Source organism: Pecten maximus, chromosome 15 (assembly GCF_902652985.1).
Source record: "Pecten maximus chromosome 15, xPecMax1.1, whole genome shotgun sequence".
NCBI classification, from domain to species: domain Eukaryota; kingdom Metazoa; phylum Mollusca; class Bivalvia; order Pectinida; family Pectinidae; genus Pecten; species Pecten maximus.
Genome location: NC_047029.1, coordinates 28,092,584 through 28,108,414, shown reverse-complemented (window position 1 = coordinate 28,108,414; position 15,831 = coordinate 28,092,584).

Genomic DNA, 15,831 nt, shown 5'->3' with positions numbered 1-15,831 from the left:
TCTACATGACGTTATCTATAAATGTACAAACAGATACAGACTCTACATGACGTTATCTATAAATGTACAAACAGATACAGACTCTACATGACGTTATCTATAAATGTACAAACAGATACAGACTCTACATTGCGTTATCTATAAAGGTACAAACAGATACAGACTCTATATGACGTTATCTATAAATGTACAAACAGATACAGACTCTACATGACGTTATCTATAAATGTACAAACAGATACAGACTCTACAAGACGTTATCTATAAATGTACAAACAGATACAGACTCTACATGACGTTATCTATAAATGTACAAACAGATACAGACTCTACATGACATTATCTATAAAAAAACAAATGTAGAAATATTTTTAATATTATTTAATATTTATTGATTCATTTATTTATTTCATATTTGTACACGGTGTTAACCTGTATATCATTATGAACTGTGTTATTTATGTTTGCAGATATAGTAGTCAATTTGTATCCATTTCTTTCTGGCTATATTTCATTGAAGTCTTATTTTTTAGACGTTACCATTCGTTAGTTTCACAAACGCATCTACGCTCTTCCCATGAGAGCTCTCACACAGTAATACCATCAGTCTTATATTTGAACGTCATGCACAGGGAGCAATTATAAATCAGAAGTGGAACATGCGCACTAAACAACCTCGATGTTTTAGCCAGGAGGGCACGTGTCGTTATCCTTCGTATGCCAGAATTACCCTCAGGTACCATAAAGGCGGGGAACGACACACGTACCGACAGTTTATCCTTACCGGACGATAAACGCCGAGCTGACCCAGACGACATGGTACTTGTGATGTCAATTTGACAGGATTTTATATCTATCGTTTAACACATCCATTGTACTGTATAAGTAATACTGTGATGGCGAAATGATATTTGGTTTGAAGATGTGACTTTTATTCATGTTTGACATTCAACTGTGGATAAAAAACAAATATTTCATAAAACCTTTTTATATTTTAGTTATTTTTAATAGTGCAGAGCTTACGGGATCTCATTTTTCTGTAATAGCTGAAAATTCAAATTCTCCCTATTCCTAGATTTGTCATGCTTTCCTCATGACCACTCAAATGGTGGTACCTGTTGTGGCTGGTAGCTGGTTTTGTAAACTCCTATCACCAGCTGAGGTCATTGTGGCGGGCAAGGTTCTGATTTATGACGAGATATTCTTTCCTATGCCCATGCCTGTACAATTGTAATGTATTATCATGTAGTTACTAGTGATATTGACTTTATTTAAAACATCTCTTAGAAACGCCTCAAAAATGATGTCATACACTCCCATTCTGATATACCCCTGGTAAAAAATATAACACTTTACATCAATCCAATAGTCCCCTTTAACATCGCTGAGGATTTCGCTAGCTCTACTTACAAAGTTAGAGAGGAGTATGTGCTAAGGGGCCCTAATACCTTCCATTCATGGTATTGATTTTCAAAAGTGATTGAAATTTCATTTATAACATGTATTCATCAATAAAATCAAAATAGTCTTGACATATAAATATGATATTGAAATCACTTGTGATAATATCTACTAAAGTAACAATGGTCTTGACATCAATATGCAATTTGCACGTTATGATTAGATGCTGATATTATTTTTGGTAATCATAAACTTTTATATCTATATACAAAAATCCTATGTGACATCGAATAAACAAATGTTGTATACATATTGTTTGTTTGGTTAGGGTTTAACGTCCAGTTACACTTAAGACAGGGATGGTTGTCCTATCGGTGAAAGTTTCATAATTACCTTTTCAGATATATTCCTAAATTTCGCGAACGGTGATCTAGAAATGACTTTAAATTCGCGAATGATAACTATTAGAGACATGGCCTCAGCAATACTCTGATATTGTTAACCATTGCCGTCATTTCAAAGGTGTTGTTCTCATATAAATAATCGCGAAGGTTTTTAATTCGCGATTGACTCTCCACGCGTATTAACGCGAAAATAAATTCCACGCGCAAATTTAAATGATTTACAGTATCATAACAATGGATAAAGTGTATCTATCGTTTTGACCCCATGGTACATTTCAAATGTACCATGGGGTCAAATCAAATGATTTGTCCTCTTGTGTGTTGACGATAGGATGTATTTTATTATGGTGACTTTTTCTAAATTTATTTCAGCATCTTTGACATTTAAACTGTCAAATAAATCGGGGCATTGGGTGAAGACAGATATATCTATCAAAATCGCTAATTACTTCATTGTTTATTGATACAAAATATAAAAATATGATATAAAAATCTAATACGGTTTTCATTAAAACAGAGGTTCTATGCATATAATTTAACTTTTGCAGACATCTTAAGTAACATATCGTGACGGTGTTAGGATGCATTAAGATAAAAACCGTTTTTAAGAGGATAGCATTGCGATGACTTCGACTGAACCCGGAACCGGAACCGGAAACGGAATAAGATCCTTTCAGCACATGAGATAATATTGTGAACTCCGCATGCTCTGGTTGTACAGAAACATTAAAACAAAATTAAAAATTAAAGTCAACATGTCGACACTTCCTATCGTCCCGCAACCAACAACGTTAAACAGCGTGTTGCTTTTCTGGTGCGTTATTTTGTATAAAACTGTCCTCAACACTCCCAGTCACCTGTTGCTGTACCTTTGATGTTATTAATATACGGATATTGTTTCGCCTGACGCCTAATGCTGTCCCGTGTCAGTGTACAAAGGCGTAAGTATATGTTGGCTTGAATGAAACGGAACACAGAATCACTTTCAAAAAGCAAAGCTGACAAATCTAGCTATGTGAAAAGTCAATGACAACGACATATTTAATCTGCCGCGGGTTGAATCTTTATTACATAATGCTTGAAAGAAAATAAAACAAATTGACTTTCGGCCTGCATGCTGGCGTATTTATTTTTCTATTTTCTGATTAGAGTTTCCCTAAGGTATCTAAGGTATAAGTACGCGAAGAGATTTTACCGAATTTTATTGGGCAAAAATATCTTAAATCGTTATTCCTTACTCGGAAGCCGTATTCATCAAGTAATGCGTTTGTGGGATTAGAAGCCAAATGGATTTCTCAGCAGAACATACTGACAGTTTTAAATTGATAAACGAGTTAGGTTCTGTTTTCTAAATTACGTAACCTGTTTATGTAGATGGATTCTTTGTGTATCCGTGCTGTATTGATGTGGGTCATTATTTAGATTAATTGTTTTATGAAAATATGTCACGTAATATAACCAGCCTTTTAACCTTCCCAAATCCTGATGAGTTTGTTCCCGACGGCGGGGAACGTCTAACGCACCACCTCCTAATTGTTATAACAAGGGAAAAACTTACCAAAGATGGTACGTTCCTGTGAAAGGATGGGAAATGTCACATCTGTCACATCGTTTAAAGATGTCTACGGGTTTCGTCCACAAGTTGTACATGTTGTCCACTCGTCGTCTCCCGGTCGTACATACTGTCCCAAGGATATACATGCTGTCCCAAGGTCGTACACGCTGTCCCAATGTCGTATATGCTGTCCCAAGGTCGTACATACTGTCCCAAGGACATACATGCTGTCCCAAGGTCGTACACGCTGTCCCAATGTCGTATATGCTGTCCCAAGGTCGTACATACTGTCCCAAGGTTGTACATGCTGTCCCAAGGTCGTTGAACATGCTGTCCCAAGGTTGTATATGTCGCCTATAGGTCGTCCACAAGTCTTACATGTCGTTCCCTAGGTTGTACTTTTCATCCACAGCTCTTTCATGTTGTCCTCCGACCGTACATGTCGTCCCAAGGTCGTACATGTTGTCCCCAGGTCGTACATGACGTCCCCAAGGTCGTAGATGTCGTCCCTAGATCGTACATGTCGTCCCTAGATCGTAGATGTCGTCCCCAGTTCGTACATGTCGTCCCCAGGTCGTACATGTTGTCCCCAGGTCGTACATGTTGTCCCCAGGTCGTACATGTCGTCCCTAGATCGTACATGTCGTCCCCAGTTCGTACATGTCGTCCCCAGGTCGTACATGTTGTCCCCAGGTCGTACAGGTTGTCCCCAGGTCGTACATGTCGTCCCTAGATCGTACATGTCGTCCCCAGGTCGTACATGTCGTCCCCAGGTCGTACATGTCGTCCCCAGGTTGTACATGTTCGTCCCTTGATCGTACATGTCGTCCCCAGTTCGTACATGTCGTCCCCAGGTCGTACAGGTTGTCCCCAGGTCGTACATGTTGTCCCCAGGTCGTACATGTCGTCCCCAAGGTCGTACATGTCGTCCCCAGGTTGTACATGTTCGTCCCTTGATCGTACATGTCGTCCCCAGGTCGTACATGTCGTCCCTAGATCGTACATGTCGTCCCTAGATCGTACATGTCGTCCCCAGTTCGTACATGTCGTCCACAGTTCGTACATGTCGTCCCGAGGTCGTACATGTCGTCCACAGTTCGTACATGTCGTCCACAGTTCGTACATGTCGTCCACAGTTCGTACATGTCGTCCCCAGGTCGTACATGTCGTCCCTAGATCGTACATGTCGTCCCCAGTTCGTACATGTCGTCCCAAGGTCGTACATGTCGTCCAAAGGTCGTACATGTCGTCCCCAAGGTCGTACATGTCGTCCCTAGATCGTAGATGTCGTCCCCAGTTCGTACATGTCGTCCCCAGTTCGTACATGTCGTCCCAAGGTCGTACATGTCATCCCAAGTTTTGTCATTAAAATGGTAATTTATGTTCCCTGCTTAAACTTAACACTACGCAAGAAAAAACAAAATCAGTGTGTAAATACCGATTAAGGATATTTGTCGACGGAATATGAATTGACACGCCGATGTATCTTGAACATGATAATTTAGCAAAATGGCGCTGTAATATGAAAGCGTTGCTAGTATATCACGTTGACACTTTTAGCCTCTATATGATTTCGTAGCAAAAAATGTTTGACAAAATTACGAAAATGTGTGAAATTATAGAACATATAGATTATATACTCTAATCATGATGTCATGTCAGAACCAATACAGTAGTTCTTCATAATTGCAATTAAAACCGGGAAACTATCCGCTGATTACAAGCCCAATTTGGTCAGACTGGTTGCTGCCGCGAAACAAAAGGACCTTAAAGGATTAGGTAAAATCACAACATCATCTACGACTTACAGAGGCAACGTTGGCTAGTTCCACAAACATTTTAGATAGGCTAAAGTAACCCATAATTATCCGTTTTTCATCCGGGGATGGAACTCGGCGCGCACAGGGTTATTACAGACTTTACTGATCTGACGGGGATTACATGAAGATAAATGCCATATATAGTTCTGTGATGAAGAAAAAAGATATAAAATCGAAAAAGTCTTTTAGAAATTTATAATAATCTACTTTGCCGCTTTGAAGTATGGGATGCTTTTACTGAATTTGAAACTGAATTGTTAGAGAAAGCTCAAAGGGAAGCTGCCCGTATCATAACAGGTCTTCCTTCGTATGCATGTATTGAAGATCTACATTTTGAAACTGGTTTAGATACTCTTCCAAATCGTCGAAAACAAACAAACAATAAAATGCATAATAAGTTATCTCCGGACTATTTAAATGATCTCCTTCACCTATTGTTGCAAAAAATAACCGATACGCTCTTAGAAATAACAGTGATTATCGAGTTCCTCCTTTTGGGCTTTCTCTAAAAAAATCGCTCGTTTATACCTTCCACTATTCGTAGCTGGAACTGGACCTAAACTCTCTTGTGTTCCGACATGTGTAAAACTACATCAAATCCCGCAATAGATTATGATGTGTATTCTTGTACTCTTTCTTGCGAACTTGTGTCTATATCAGATATTCTATATGTTTATACCTATCTCAATGTTTTCATGTAATGTATTTGTGTGATTGGGAGAGGGCGTCTATAAGTTGAAAACTTGAGCCTAATCCTTTATCTCTATTTTGGCAATAAGGTATGTTTAAAGTAATTTTTTAATGTTTCATTAGCTTTATTGGATATTAAACCGAAATCAATTGACCTCATTTTCTGACAGCCCACGACATATCTACTTTTCAAACAAAAACGTTATCCGCATCTCAATCAACATGCGAGTACTATTGCAATACAATATGATATTCGTAAATAAATGGAACTACTCCATATCGAAATTAATGAAATTTATACCGTTCTCGTCCAGAAGTAAGGACATGTCGATTGGATTTAAATCTTCTCCAGGTAACGCTATCTCGTGTGACAATGTTTGGTAGGCCTCGGTTGATTAATAGCTTGGAAATAACGTCTCCGTAATGTCCAGAAAGAACGTATCACAGCTCTGACAAACTATTTTACTCTATTGTTCTGTTCAAACAAAATCGATTCCACTCCATTGTTCCATTATTTACACATTATGAGATATGATGAAATTCTTCCATTTTCTGTTAGCATTGAAATCAATAGGTTTATAATATTATGATTGATACATGAGTAAGGACATGAATGGGAACAAACGGGGTAACTGAGACAAGAAATGCTTCATTCCACTTCAATCATTAATAAGTTACAGCAACAAGGGCGGTGTGACAATATGATCTGTAATCCTAACTTTTCTGTCTCTCCGGCTCCTGAGAGCTTTAGATATTGTTACACGAATGTTGGGACATACTTTAAGCTCAGTCACGATATATAAGTGTATTACATCACATTGAAATTAATTAATGGCTTTCGAATACGATAGAATATCGGTACATTTTGCCATTGGTGTAAAAATAAATACATGTACATATCAATTTATCGAAAAACGACTCAACTATCTATTTATGTAGATCTGCATACGACAATTGGCAAAAAGTCTTTCGTCTATAAATGCAGGAATCAGAAACATGAAATCGTTGCCGACGGATTCTCACGATATTGAGTTTGAAAAATAATTTAGTCAATTTTAATGGGATGTTCATCGCTATCTTGGCAGTGTTTTCGGTTGTTACTTGGTAATCCTTGTATTCATCAGTTTACACAATGTGGATTTTTTTCAGAAAAAGTACTTTAAAACAAGCACTTTTACCTTCGCTATACATTGTATCCGAAATAAAAATCGATATATTTCAATGCAGTAAATATAAACCATTGTTTTGATTAGTCAGTATCAAAAGATATTTCATTATCCTTATATACAGATGCTATCAAACACTGATGATGACAAGAATTATCAAAGTAATGATTTTGTTTTTAAATTTCAGTGGTAAAAAGGTAATGAATTAAGGTTTATTGAGCATTGTCTATTGCTATATATATATTATTCAATATATAACAGTTGCGAAAGAAATTGCTATGTCAACTTAATCTTGTAAGCCCGGATGATGTAAGTTTGTGGGTTTTACTGTCGGAGGACACCAGAGTACTCGGAGAAAATCCACGTAGTCAGGCATGTGGCCCAATACAAGTTCATGTCCGATTTCTGAATATGTGAAAAAAATCCAGTGTTGACAATTACTGCTGCATTGTACATGTACAATGTTAGTAAAAGCGGAGATGAAAGCTTAAAAAACATCACAATAAAATCGGGTAGAAAATAACTGCTTGCAATGATTATGTTACTGTACTGTCAATCAATGATGACAATAACAATCAATTCAATATATTTAATAGGATTAATTCAACTGAATGCCGCATTGACTATAATACAGTGTTTGTTTAATTCATCATCATCCTTTCAATCTTGATTACATTTATACTATGGGTAATGGCAAAGTTACCTTCATGTTTTCCTTTTCATCAAGGCTTGTGATTTGTTTAGATTAACGTGATTGTATTCAATCCATAAACCAAACCCGAGGCAACCTGTAAAATTACATGGCCTGTTTTTCTATGATTGCCAGTTGATTAATGTAGATGTTTACTTCCGCTTGAACTTATGAATATTCATGAGATCGCCCGATACGCTGTGTATGGTGAGTGTCAGTCAGTGTACCCGGTTATAAACATCAAATCGCTTCATTCAATATTCAATAGAAATCATCTCCCACAATCCATTATCTTCGTTAGAACGAGTCTCTTGGGGTTAACTTCTCTTGCAAATCGTCCAAATCTCCTCAGTCAAGAGTACGATCCTTTTATTAACTATGTAGGAAATTTCATTTAAAACAGAAAAGTGGTGTTAGTTTAGTTTTAGTTGTTAATTTGGAGACTGCTTTGTATTCGAAAAATTGTCATGTAAACGCGTTTGCCTTGTCACTGTAAATTAATTCTTTCAATAAAATGTTGGCTAGCAAGGTTTATTGCCCCGTGACCAGACACGGTCATTTTAAGGCGTGGTGTTCCTGAGTAAGTAGTAATTGTCTTTATTGATCAATATATTACATTTATCCATATTCATCAGCAATGTTGACTAGGTTGGAAGCGCGTGTTGTGTCTGACTGTAAGGAGAAAAGGGACTTTCCGGGTGAAACCCAAGTTGTAAGGAAGGTAATCCAATACATGTTCACGTAATATCGCGAAACAGATCCCAGGTCAAGTTTCAAATTTTAAGTTTTATTCAAAACTTTAGGCTATTGGTCCATCAGTATAACAGAGCAGAAATACAGTAGATATTTAAGGTCGCATTTGCGAATGGTAGTACGATATCCGATACCCGACCACCCTTTCAGATTTTAGATGAAGTGCGTCTCGTTATTACAAATACTCATCTTGATTTTCCCTGACAGGAAATGGTACATTTTGACATTGATATGACACACACCGCTGGATATATTATTGTCATATGTACCTACAACTTTTTATCAATTAAATAAATTACGCCCCCTTGATACTGAGGACGATTTATGACGTAGGTATATTCAATGTCAAATGATTGATAGACCATTATGAATTTTAAAAATCTCCATCATCAAAGGCCTGTCGACATATCTGCGTGGGATATTCTTAATTTGACATTTAATCGGTTCCATAATAGCGACATGATAACAATGTGAGTTTATATTGTGTGTGCGCGTAAACGTTACCGGATGTGTGGATGTTATTTAGGATTTGTCACGATTTGAGCGTTTTGTTGACATCACAACATTTGACACGTACACTACATTAAAAATAAAATCTCTAATGTTTACAACTAGTTCGTTAATTTTTCGTTTGGTTATTTTCATGAGATATATTTCTTTCTTTTCTTGCAATATGACTTCATCAAATGAGGCCAATGACTTAATTATCTCTCAGCGTATCCTGTCGTTTTTCTTATGAACTATTGGTCAAGTTTTGATAAACGTTCTTTCATTCAACATCTAAGGTCTTTTAAGGACGGCCTCCCTTCGTAACGGATTATGAGTATGGTGAATATGTGTGTTTAGGAGGCTGTGGTATGTTTGTGTTTGTCTCCATGTGATAGCGCTGATGTATACTGCCAAAGACACCCAGCAGAACTCCCAATCCAGTCACTCCATGAATACCGAGCGCTAAACAGGTGTAGCATCTACTATTGTGTGGCCTTAGTATGTCTCGGAGCGAACGCTCAACTAAAGGCCAAGCGTGAGGAAAGGCTGATATAAGAAAGAAGTTGCTTCGAAAGAAAGAGATGATAGATCCCAAATTTAGTCGCCTCTTACGTCCATGCAATGTGAAGCGCAGATACACTTCTAACGCCCTACTTGCAGAACAATCGAAGTCCAGAAGGACCACATGATAAAGATCTTGAGAGGTGAACTGATATAAAGATCGTCACTATTGGTAAATACTGATAACAGATAGGGAATTTACTGGCATCGAATATGTACAAACTCTTAATGCGCCTCACTAACAATACTGAGATATTTCTGATATTCATAGAAATAGGAATCTCGTGTAAAGTAAGTGGTCCCGAAATAGAAAAAACAATACTACACAATGGGTTGGAAAATAATACCAAATATTTCAGAAAAAAAGACGTCGAAAAGGAATGATCACGTGACATATACATATCAGCCAATCGAAATGACTGGGAAAATAGCTCTGATCTGCCGTTTTATTTTTTCGAATTGATGCCAATTTAAGTGAAGAAGAATTTCAGCAGGCAATATATTTTTTTATTGACAACCCTTACTTTGCCGAACCTTGCGCATGAAAGATATGCAACAGGAATGACAAAAAAACATTGAGATATCCGAATGTTCGATATCACTGAGTTTATTTGGTATAATTTTTTGCTGTCGAAACTGAATTTTTATTCGAGATAACGAAGTTTGTTCAAAAGACAACAATTACATAGCGGCTTTAGATATAATAAAAAACCCAGTTTATAAAGAATAATAAATATATAAAACCATACACAAGTTTCGTCACTCTAGTGATGCTAGTGACCGCACGTGAGGGAAACCAAGAAGGACAATCAAAACGGTATCCACGGGTGTTAAAATGTAGACGTATTGGCCTGATAATCTAATCAACGTCGACTTTGATATTTACGAAAACCAATTTAACAATACTTAAAAAGAAATCGGATGTCCTTCCCTATTTTGACTTCAATAATGGTAAATTTTATTGGCAAAAAACATTTTGGATGCAAATAAGCTATTCAAAGTCAAAATAGAAAAAAAAATTAATACCCACCCCGGCTGCTTTAATTTAACGATTAAAGTTTTATGAGGACATTCACCTGCAGCATGTACTTCAATGTACTGTAGTCACCATATCACTACAGAACTAGGGCGGAAGGTTACAAAATGTACTCTTTCTATAAACCGCATCACTACAGAACTAGGGCGGAAGGTTACAAAATGTACTCTTTCTATACACCGTATCACTACAGAACTACGGCGGAAGGTTACAAAATGTACTCTTTCTATACACCGTATCACTACAGAACTAGGGCGGAAGGTTACAAAATGTACTCTTTCTATACACCGTATCACTTCAGAACTAGGGCGGAAGGTTACAAAATGTACTCGTTCTATACACCGTATCACTACAGAACTAGGGCGGAAGGTTACAAAATGTAGATATTCTATACACAATATCACTACAGAACTAGGACGGAAGGTTACAAAATGTAGATATTCTATACACCATATCACTACAGAACTAGGGCGGAAGGTTACAAAATGTAGATATTCTATACACCATATCACTACAGAACTAGGGCGGAAGGTTACAAAATGTAGATATTCTATACACAATATCACTACAGAACTAGGACGGAAGGTTACAAAATGTAGATATTCTATACACAATATCACTACAGAACTAGGACGGAAGGTTACAAAATGTAGATATTCTATACACCATATCACTACAGAACTAGGGCGGAAGGTTACAAAATGTAGATATTCTATACACCATATCACTACAAAACTAGGGCGGAAGGTTACAAAATGTAGATATTCTATACACAATATCACTACAGAACTAGGGCGGAAGGTTTCAAAATGTACTCTTTCTATACACTGTATCACTACAGAACTACGGCGGAAGATTACAAAATGAAGACATTCTATACACCGTATCACTACAGAACTAGGGCGGAAGGTTACAAAATGTACTCTTTCTATACACCGTATCACTACAGAACTAGGGCGGAAGGTTACAAAATGTACTCGTTCTATACACCGTATCACTACAGAACTAGGGCGGAAGGTTACAAAATGTAGATATTCTATACACAATATCACTACAGAACTAGGACGGAAGGTTACAAAATGTATTTATTCTATACACCATATCACTACAGAACTAGGGCGGAAGGTTACAAAATGTAGATATTCTATACACAATATCACTACAGAACTAGGACGGAAGGTTACAAAATGTACTCATTCTATACACCATATCACTACAGAACTAGGGCGGAAGGGGATAAAATGTAGATATTCTATACACCATATCACTACAGAACTAGGGCGGAAGGTTATACAAAATGTACTCATTCTATACACCATATCACTACAGAACTAGGGCGGAAGGTTACAAAATGTACTTATTCTATACACCATATCACTACATAACTAGGACGGAAGGTTACAAAATGTAGATATTCTATACACCATATCACTACAGAACTCGGGCGGAAGGTTACAAAATGTAGATATTCTATACACCATATCACTACAGAAATAGGGCGGAAGATTACAAAATGTAGATATTCTATACACCATATCACTACAGAACTAGGGCGGAAGATTACAAAATGTAGATATTCTATACACCATATCACTACAGAACTAGGGCGGAAGGTCACAAAATGTACTCATTCTATACACCATATCACTACAGAACTAGGACGGAAGGTTGCAAAATGTAGATATTCTATACACCATATCACTACAGAACTAGGGCGGAAGGTCACAAAATGTAGACATTCTATACACCATATCACTACAGTACTAGGGCGGAAGGTTACAAAATGTAGATATTCTATACACCATATCACTACAGAACTAGGGCGGAAGGTTACAAAATGTAGACATTCTATACACCATATCACTACAGTACTAGGGCGGAAGGTTACAAAATGTAGATATTCTATACACAATATCACTACAGAACTAGGGCGGAAGGTCACAAAATGTAGATATTCTATACACCATATCACTACAGTACTAGGGCGGAAGGTTACAAAATGTAGATATTCTATACACAATATCACCACAGAACTAGCGCGGAAGGTTACAAAATGTAGATATTCTATACACCATATCACTACATAACTAGGACGGAAGGCGACAAAATGAAGACATTCTATACACCATATCACTACAGAACTAGGGCGGAAGGTTACAAAATGTAGATATTCTATACACCATATCACTACAGAACTAGGGCGGATGGGGATAAAATGTAGACATTCTATACACCATATCACTACAGAACTAGGGCGGAAGGTTACAAAATGTAGATATTCTATACACCATATCACTACAGAACTAGGGCGGATGGGGATAAAATGTAGATATTCTATACACCATATCACTACAGAACTAGGGCGGAAGGGGATAAAATGTAGACATTCTATACACCATATCACTACAGAACTAGGGCGGAAGGTTACAAAATGTAGATATTCTATACACAATATCACTACAGAACTAGGGCGGAAGGTTACAAAATGTAGATATTCTATACACCATATCACTACAGAACTAGGGCGGATGGGAATAAAATGTAGATATTCTATACACCATGTCACTACAGAACTAGGGCGGAAGGTTACAAAATGTAGATATTCTATACACCATATCACTACAGAACTAGGTCGGATGGGAATAAAATGTAGATATTCTATACACCATATCACTACAGAACTAGGGTAGAAGGTAACATTGTAATTTGATCGGAAAAAGAATTTAGATGCTATGGTATCAAAAACAGCATATTTTATCTGATTTGTTCATACATATGACAGAAGCCATAAAACTAGACAGTAGGATACAAACGATAATAACCACCATGGAGAAACATGGAGAAACAAGTACAAGGAAAATAAGACCAGATGCTCCCATAGAGTAAGCGTCTTCTGCTTCCTCGAAGTCACTCCCAATACAAATCTAGTTCAAATCCGGGCTAATTCTCAAAACGAGAACTAAAAGGTGACACTAGAACCACTAGACATGTCATCATGCGTCGAACACCTCTGATTTCATATCGTATAAAGAATTTTCGATGTATTTTTTGGGGCCCTAGTCGTATTGTTAATGAAATACGCTTCTATATAGTTCCAAACTAAGTACCTATAACGCCATTTCCATGTCTTGAAAAAAATCCTCTTACCAAAAAAGAACGAAGAATATCCTCAAGTTTTGAATGAGGAATTGTAATGTAAAGAGTAGTAAAATCAAACGTTTTGATGGAGAACACTTTTTGTAGGAGCGGATGTTTAAGCTTTTTGAGATTTCCAAAATACACATTCTATGAATTCCATTTCTTGAATATGCACTATCCAAATAGGACTGTTGCCCTGACTAAATTGTACTAAGAATGGCCAACAGAAATTTGGATAAAGGCTTATTTGAACAACTACTCGAGCAAGCCATATAACGTTTATGAGGATTTTCCTGAAGTTAAGGAATCCAAAATAAACGAACGAAGAAAGCACCATCCCTTTAACTATCCGTTATTTTGAAAGATCGCATCACTGAAGTATGCAATGAAGTATCAGAAAAACAATAACATATTTACAAACAGTTGGACTGTCGGTAGATATAGCTACGTGGTTACGGTGACAGAATAACCACGCTCAAAGAATGATATACACAGTTCACACAAGATGTTTTATGGATCGACCAAAACTGCGGGAGTTTTAGCTCCACTTTCTCATGTTTGAACAATGGATTATAAGCTTTCCCTGTTTCTATATTATATACATATGTATATCCATTGTTGCAATGTTCCATGTTTATGGAATAATATGTTACAGGGAAACTGAAATTTACATAACTGGTTTTTATTTTCTCTATACTAAGCGTCTCTCTTCAGACGAGTGTTTATTTGATATCGAAACCGTACGATAGAAGGCTATCCAGGGGAACACAACAGCTATAAAATATTAAAATGTCTTCTTCCTTATTGGAAGAGTGGTTGTAAACGTATTTCAATTAGCTTTGTTTATTTTATTACACAATAGGGAATCAAGCTCATCAATACCTGCATGTGTACCTTAGCTTTGGTTCAACTTCAACCAGGTCAATGTCACCATTTGGTTCCCGTGGGAACCCTTTAACCTCGCGAATTTTGGTCCCGTTACATATATGAATACCTAGTAATGTATATGTGTGTATGCTGATTACCACATTCGGGTGTCCTCTGCGTTTATCCATGAGGAGCGAATAACGATTACAATATAAACACACTGTTATGTAAAGAACGAAATATCAGTAAAAAGATGGAGTTCTTTCAATGTGATACTAGTACAGTTAATTATATGTTTTCTTGGAGCTAACGTGTCGTGGCTTTTTACAGCCTTGCTTCCCCTTGCCACGTTATTCCGTGGATAAATGATACGTACAAGAACCGCTTATGAAGATTTCATGTCATACTTTAACAGTTTATATAATGATGAAAAGTATCGGGAAATCAACCAAAATAAACTCTCACGAAAATTTGATCATTCAAAGTACCACAAAAAACCTCTGGTCGAGGGTAAAACCTGGTGAGACCATATATCGTCATGGAGATTCATAACTTAAACGTCTGTTTGGATCTATAGAGTATATCCTACTTATATTTCGTATTGTAAGTATAGAACAAGGACGTCGTTCTTACAGTGTGGACATATACCACTGTCAATATACTTCGTCCTACAAACATACGTTGACATTCAGTGTGATCTGTCTACCGCTGGTATTACAATTTCATCCATTATCATTCTTCGAAAATTGAAGAATGAGAACATCTGTAATCGAAACAGGGATTGTCTCACCACTAGGCTTCAGTTTTTTTATCCATCCTGACTAAAGAAAATGACAATCTCAACATATCTTTTGTATTAAAACGTCAATCCAATATGTCAGCACTTCCGGTATGGCGTAGTGATGCGCAATGACTGGGTTTGTCGGGTCTGTCTGCCAATCGTTGTTAACGACTGGTATAAGACCGGTCCCTAGTGACCATCCAGTCTGAGCAGAGGGAGTGTCCAAGATATAGACAGGTTTTGGAGCTCAGACAATGGTCATGCCGTTATATATACACACAGATATGTGAGCGAGGCATGAGGATTTCGTCAAATTTGTCGTCATTGCCATTACCTGGCATCCATAAATAAAGCAATATACAAATATTGTCAAAGATGGAACCCAATTTTCAGGTAATAATAGTCTTAGACAACAGATCACGTGGTCTTATGACTTCTGAATCAGATTCTGGTGGCTACAGGAACATCAAAATAGTGAT